This window comes from Sorex fumeus, unplaced genomic scaffold, assembly GCF_029834395.1.
Source record: "Sorex fumeus unplaced genomic scaffold, SorFum_2.1 ptg000347l, whole genome shotgun sequence".
Classification (NCBI taxonomy): domain Eukaryota; kingdom Metazoa; phylum Chordata; class Mammalia; order Eulipotyphla; family Soricidae; genus Sorex; species Sorex fumeus.
In genome coordinates, this window is record NW_026606403.1 from 42,501 (window position 1) to 50,000 (window position 7,500).

Here is a 7,500-nt window from a genome sequence, read left to right on the forward strand (position 1 = left end):
TTAAATGTAGTCATTATTTTTTGTAGTCTCATTCTCCTAAGCCTGAAACAGCCTTGAATAGGGCACTGTTTCAAAATCTCAGGGTGGGGCCTGCTCCAGGCAAGCGACGAACAACAGGATGGTCGTGGTCGTGGTCGTATTCGTTATTTATTTAAATAAATACGTACTCTTTCTTGCTGAATGAGTGATTTCCATGACCCCTTGGAGTGCCAGGGACCGAACCTGGGTCCACAGCCACCCAAGGCCAGCCATACTCAGGCCAAGCAGCTCGCCTTTCCACGGACTGAGAAGTCTCCATACTGGCTCCACCAGGCTGAAACGGACATCATTCGGACCAGCAGCGAATTCTCCAAATCCTTTTCGTGTCCCTATTCCCTATTCACGGCCGTGAGGGAGGGAATAGGGACACGAAAAGGATTTGGAGGGTTTGCGGGGATTTGGAGGCTGGAGCGCTAGCAAAGCGGCAGGGCGTTTCCCTGCCACTCAAGCCGCCGCCGCAGCGGGGGGGGGGGGGGGGGGGGGGGGGGGGGGCCCGCCTGCCTTGCCGGCTTCAACTCCTCCGCCCCTCCCTCCAGGGCGAACGTGCCACCTCTTGACAGGCACCCCTGTCAAGAGAAACTTCCCTTCTCTCTTCCAGCTGCCTTCTCCCCTTGGCTCATGAGGCAGGCTTCCAGCTAGGGAGCAATCTTCTCGTGCCGGCCGGCCGTGTATCTGCTCTCCTTAGGTGCGAGCCTCATGGGATGTGGTTGGACCCTCCACCCACGAGTGCAGTCCCTTCTCCGGCTGTCCCTCTCTTTCTGACTCATTTCACTTAGCATGAGACGCGCTGCGCGTCTATCCACGGACTCGTACGTACTCTTTTTGCTGGCTGGCTCGCTTGCATGCTTGCTTGCTTCCTTCTTGGCTTTTGCTTGCTTGCTTGCTTGCTTGCTCGCTCGCTCGCTCGCTCGCTTACGGTTGCTTGTTTTTCTTTTTATACATACGTACACACGTACGTACGTACGTACATATGTATGCGTGTATATTATATATATGTGTACATATATATGTATTTTTTTTTTATAAACGTCTTGAATGAATCGCCGTGAAGTACAGGGACAAACGGACAAAACTTTCTTCCCTCCCCCCGTCCCTCCCCATCCCTCCGTCTTCCCTCCGTGTCCATCTCCAGAGATTCCAACCGGGGTCACGGGGTGCAAGCTGCCCATAGTTCACGTGTGGCACAGGTGCCTGACTTGACTCCCGTTCTATTTTTTTTTTTTCTGCCATCCGGACCCGGACCCCTCGGCTATGTCCCCAGCCTCACGTGTCCCTTAGGTTCGTGGTGTCACGGCTCCATCTCGAGGTCGTTTTAAAACGCATTAAGCCACGTGAAACACGCACTCGCGCACGCACCCACCCACCCACTCACTCACGCCCGCCCGCCCCCGCAACACCGCCGCTTCACAGTGACCGATTCGGGAAATGGTGAAGAGAAACGAGCGGGTGGTCGTGCGCTCTCTCGATGTGGGCGCCGCCGCCGCCGCCGCCGCCGCGCCACACTGCACAACGTCCTGCATTTAGCTTCGCGAGTGGCCACGACGAGGGTGTGCTCGTTCCCGAGGGTGCCCGTTCGCCCGAGAGGGCCACGGTGCCGGTTCCTTGGTGGAAATCTCCACGAAACTCCGCCGGGGCGAACCCGAACCGCTCCTTTCTGCGGACCCAGCTCCGATGATTTCCTAGAGCCGCTTCATGTCTCACGCCACCGCCACCGCCGCCGCATCTTCTTGTTGTCCCCAGGGAGGGAGCCGGGGAACAACGAACCGGAACGCTCTCTCTCTCTCTCTCTCTCTCTCTCTCTCTCTCTCTCTCGGGTTGCGTCGCCTATTCCTCCAAGGAGGTTGGCCCCTGACAGACGGACGGGTCCTCCCCGGTCTTTTCGTCAAGTTCATCGGGATTGGGTGGATCTTCTGAGCTCTGGGTGCCTTGTCCATCCAGTCCGCTGTGAACCCCAAACAGGCACGCAGAGGCCGAGAGGGAGACGGAGATGGACACGGACGCACGCACACAGACACAGAACAGGCAGGCGGGCCCGCGCGCTCAAACACACGCACTGAGTGGTGGGGGGTGGTTTTAGTTTTTGTGGGGGTGGGGGGGAATTGTCCTCCTCTCCATCCCCAACGGCCCTGCCTGTTTCTCGAGGGGAGGGAGGGGCGGTGGGATTTAGTTTCCCTCCACAGGAGTCGCGCGGGGCGGGGTGGCGATCGATCGCGCTGAGGTTGCTCGGGCGCCACCTGCCGTCCGCTTTTCTACGGCGCCGGAGCTCCTCTGGGCTGACGGGAGCGATTCGCTCGCACTGCCCGAGGCGGCGTTCCAGGATGTCGGCGTCCGAGTCGACTTCGGGCCCGCTGTCAAGGCGCCACCTCGCGAGGAGCGACGGTGGAGATTGGAACTGCAGGTTCTTGAGGGAGGCCGTGTTGCCTTCGCAGCCGGGTGCCGGCGCCGGGGCTGGCTGCCCGGGCGGGTCGACCAGCACCCCGGCGGCGGGTGGCGCCGTAGCTCCAGGGTCGGCAAGCGGCCCGGAGCGGGGCCGAGGGCCGGGCCGGGCCGGGCCGGGCCGGGCGCGGGGCGGCCCGGGCGCGCGGCCCGGCCCTCGGCCGGCGGGTGCCGCGGAGCTAAGCCCCGGGGTTGGCAGCGGCCCGGAGCGGGGCCGAGGGCCGGGCCGGGCCGGGCGCGGGGCGGTCCGGGCGCGCGGCCCGGCCCTCGGCCGGCGGGTGCCGCGGAGCTAAGCCCCGGGGTTGGCAGCGGCCCGGAGCGGGGCCGAGGGCCGGGCCAGGCGCGGGGCGGCCCGGGCGCGCGGCCCGGCCCTCGGCCGGCGGGTGCCGCGGAGCTAAGCCCCGGGGTTGGCAGCGGCCCGGAGCGGGGCCGAGGGCCGGGCCGGGCCGGGCGCGGGGCGGTCCGGGCGCGCGGCCCGGCGCTCGGCCGGCGGGTGACGCGGAGCTAAGCCCCGGGGCCGGCAGCGGCCCGGAGCGGGGCCGAGGGCCGGGCCAGGCGCGGGGCGGCCCGGGCGCGCGGCCCGGCCCTCGGCCGGCGGGTGCCGCGGAGCTAAGCCCCGGGGTTGGCAGCGGCCCGGAGCGGGGCCGAGGGCCGGGCCGGGCCGGGCGCGGGGCGGCCCGGGCGCGTGGCCCGGTCCTCGGCCGGCGGGTGCCGCGGCGCTAAGCCCCGGGGCCGGCAGCGGCCCGGAGCGGGGCCGAGGGCCGGGCCGGGCGCGGGGCGGCCCGGGCGCGCGGCCCGGCGCTCGGCCGGCGGGTGCCGCGGAGCTAAGGCCCGTGGTCGGCAGCGGCCCGGAGCGGGGCCCGGCCCTCGGCCGGCGGGTGCCGCGGAGCTAAGCCCCGGGGCCGGCAGCGGCCCGGAGCGAGTTGGGTCTATGGCTGCCCGAGCCCGTGGACGCCCTTGCCCGTGGCCGTCCTTGTGCCCGCTTGAGCCCGTGTCGTGTAGCTCTAGGGTCCGCAGCAGTTCGGAGCGGGGTGGGGGATGGCGATCCCGCTGAGGTTGCTCGGGCGCCACCTGCCGTCCGCTTTTATATGGCGCCGGAGCTCCTCTGGGGTGACGGCAGCGTTTCGGTTTCACTGCCCGAGGCGGCGTTCCAGGATGTCGGCGTCCGAGTCGACATTGGTCCCGCTGTCGAGGCGCCAGCCCGCGAGGACCGGCGGTGGAGCTTGGAACTGCAGGCTCTTGAGGGAGGCTGTGTTGCCTTCGCCGGCGGGTGCCGGCGCCGGGCCTGGCTGCCGGGGCGGGTCGACCAGCACTCTGCCGGCGGGTGCCGCGTAGCTAGCTAGCTCCAGGGTCCTCGGCGGCTCGGGAGCGGGGCCGGTGGCCGGCGCGAGAGGGGGGCGGCCCGGGCGTGTGGCCCGACCCTTGGCCGGCGGGTGCCGCGTAGCCAGCTCCGGGGTCCTCAGCGGCTCGGAGAGGGGCCGATGGCCGGCCCGAGCGCGAGGCGGCCCGGGCGCGTGGCCCGTCCCTCGGCCGGCGGGTGCCGCGTAGCTAGCTCCAGGGTGCGCAGCGGCTCGGAGCGGGGCCGGTGGCCGGCGCGAGAGCGGGGCGGCCCGGGCGTGTGGCCCGACCTTTGGCCGGCGGGTGCCGCGTAGCCAGCTCCGGGGTCCTCAGCGGCTCGGAGAGGGGCCGATGGCCGGCCCGAGCACGGGGCGGCCCGGGCGCACAGGGCCCTGCGCCGGCTTGAGCCCGCGCCTCGTAGCTCCAGGGTCGGTCCGCAGCGTCTCGGAGCGGGGCCGATGGCCGGGCTGAACGCGTGCCGCCCTTGGCCGGTCAGCGGGCGGTGCATCGGTGCACGGTGACGGGTTCCGGCCGTGAGCCCGTGGGGGCGCCTGGTCCGCGGCCCCGAGAAGGAAGAGGACTTAGTTTTGTTTGATTTCCCGCCGCGGTGTTTCTGGGCTTCTGAATCTATCTATCCCCTTAGCCTTCCCGAGCTGGCTTTGACCTCCGGGCCGCCGCCGCCGCCGCCGCCGCCGCCGCCGCCGCCGCCGTGGGGTCGTCGCGTGGCTTCGGGCGCAGCTTCGACCATGCCGAGTCACGGGGTCGACCAGTTGTCCCGTGGAGCTCCGGGACTCGGGGCGATGGGGCTCTCCTGGGTGCCAGTTGCCGGGTCCCTGTTCCAGAGGTGCGGCGGCAAGATGCAGATCGGTCCCGTTTCCGACATCGGTCCTTTTCCCGTGCGACGGGACCGGTTTGGACCGCGAGATGTGTGCTGACACGCTCTCTCTCGGTGGCTCTCTGCCGTGAGGATCGGGACCGTCGTTCCCCCGGGTGCGTGTGGGATGGTCGGGGCCTGTCTTGAGGACTTCCTCCCTGGCCTCCCGCCGCTCGAGCCGCCCGCCTGGGCCCTGTGCGCCGGCTCTCGCGTGCACCTGGGGGCAGTGTTCCAGCCGTGGCTGTCAACCTCCGGCCTAAGGCGCCCGAGTTCAGCCCGGCGTCCGCGGCCCCGATGTGAACGGACCTCCCCCAGTCCCGCGGGCCCCCGTGCCCGCTGCGTGTCAGGCAGTCTCGCTCTCGTTGGAGGGGGTTGTCCGGTCGGGGTCCGGAATCACCCCGAGGTCAGAAGGGTGGGCAAAGGCTGAAACGGGCCTCTCCCCTCTCCGGAGGGTTGCTGTCCTTTGCTCGCTCTCCTTCGGGGTCCGGTCCCCTCCTCGTCCGGGGGGACCGGTGGCCGCTCGCTTCTCGCATCCTTTCCTTGCTGATCGATGTGGTGCTGGTGTGCTCTCCCGGGCCGGGCCTAAGCCGCGCCAGACGAGGGACGGACATTCCACGTGAATGGGACCGCTCTTCTCGTTCTGCCAGCGGGCCTCTCGCTTCTCCCCCACCTCGCGGTGGGGCGGGGCGTTCAGGGGTGCGGACCCCGGCCCGATCCCGTTCTTGCCGCTCTCCTGCTTGGTGCACAGGGAGTGGGCTTTTCGGGGTCGTCTGACACGGTGGACAACCCTCGCTCTGTCGGGACCGTCCCAGGTTCCCGTTCTCTCGAGCCGGCCCCTCCCCGCGGCGGGGTGGGGCCGCCCGGCGGTGGCGCGCGCTGCCGTGCCTCAACCGGCCCTCGGTGGTGCCCCTGGAGCGCTCCAGGTCGTCCTGTCAGGTGCCTGAGGCCGAGCCGGTGGTGCCGTTTCCCCGTCACCTGGCTTCGCGGTCCTGCCCTCTTTGGGCTCTCCTCGTTCGGTGGTGTTCCCCTCTGGGGGTCGAGCCGGTCGTTGTTTGTCACACGGGAGTCGCCTTGCCGTTCGCCCCCTTGCGGCCCGCCGCTTGGGTCGTGGGCGGTTGGGCGGCCTCCGTTTCTCGGGCGCGTGCCCGCGTGCCTCGCATTAACTGGCTCTCGCGCACGCGGGCGCGTGAGCGGCGGCGGTGGGTTGTCGTTGTGCCGGGCTCTGGGAGACGAGGTGGCCCCCCCTTGGGGGCTCTCTCTCGCTCTGTCCGGGGTTTCCGCTCCTCTCCCGTTGCGGGGGCGGAAGCCGGTCACCCGCCGTGGTGGGCGGGGGCCGTCTGCCGGGTGCTGCGGAGGGGCGGCGGGCCCTCCCGCGGACCCAGCACACAACGGACCTGACCGCGGACGCTCACGCTTCTGGTCGGTCTCGCTTCGGCGGGGCTCGGCCACCGGACCACTACGGCAGACCCCCCCCACTCGAGTCGGGGGAGCCCGGAGAAGCGGGGCAGCCGGCCTAGGTCGGGGGGCGGCGCCCCCTCGGCGGAGAATACTCCTTCTCTAGCGATCCGAGAGGGTGCCTTTGGGGTACCGGATCCCCCAGCTGCTGCCCCTCCTCTACCTGCGCTGTCAGCCACCGGTAGCAGAGCCTGCCCTTCCCCGCCGCCCTGTGGCGGGGAGAGGCTTCCGCCGTCATTCCCCCCAGACGTGGGGGGGTGCCGAGCGCCCTCGCTCTTTGCCTACCGCGGCCCGCGCCTCCCCCCGTCGGGGGAGGGTCCCGCCGGGCCGAGCCGGCGTCCCGGCGTCGGGGCGTCGTGTCGGTGGTCGGGGCTCGGATGGGCCCGTGTGTGCGCGGTCGGAGAAGACGGGCGTGTGCGCGGGTATGGTCTCGCTTCCTGGACCCGACCTATGCCCGCGCGATCCCCCGCTCTGCCCCGCGGGAGCCGTGCTTCCCGTGGGGGGGGGACGACACGCTGTCCGCTCCCGTGTCTGTGTGTGCCGCAGCCGGCGGTGGTGCTGCGGAGCCCGGCTTCGGGGTGTGCGTGCTCTCGGCCCCCAGCCGAGCGAGACGCTCTCGCGCGGTCCGCGCGGTGGCGTGCCCCCGAGTGACTGGACGTTGCCGTCTGGGTACCCGGACCCTCCGGCAGGACTCGGATGGGCAGAGGGAAGAGGAAGAGCGGTTTGTGGAGGCTCTGGGCGCCGGCGGCCTTCCCTGCCTCGCGTTGGGGCTGGGGAACGGGTGTCGGTGGTTGGCGCTGGACCATCCGGGTCCCCGCCGGTCGGGGCACCGCGGTGCCGTGCGCGGCTGTGGCTTCCGTGGTGGAGCGCGCGTCGGTGGGTCGGCCGTCGGGCCGGCCGGCGTCCCGGGCGTGGGTGCGGGACCGCCCTTGGTCGTTGGGCGGTGGGATTCCCGTGCAGAGTTTTCCCGGTGGCCCGGTCGGTCCCGGCGGCGGGCGCCTCCCTCTCGCGTTTTCCCCTCGGAGCCCACCCGGCGCGTGTGCTGCGTTGCCCCGGCCCTCGCGGGCCCGGATCCCCCGGCCCCTCGGGCCCCTCCCCAGGGGAGGCTGTGTGCCCGTGCGGAGCCCGGTGGTGCTTTGGCCCCCGTGTTCCCCCTCGCGTGGGGGTCGCCCGTCAGCGGCGTCCGCTCTCTCGCCCGGTGCAGGTCGTGCCCTGCCCCCTGCCGGTCTCGCCGTGCCTCTGGAGCGGCTGACCCCTCCCAGAACGGGCCTCGTTTAGCCCGGAGGGGTCGGTCGGAGGCACGTGCGTCGAGCGGCGGGGGGTGGGCGTGCGTCTCACCGGTGTCGGGGGTGTCGGTC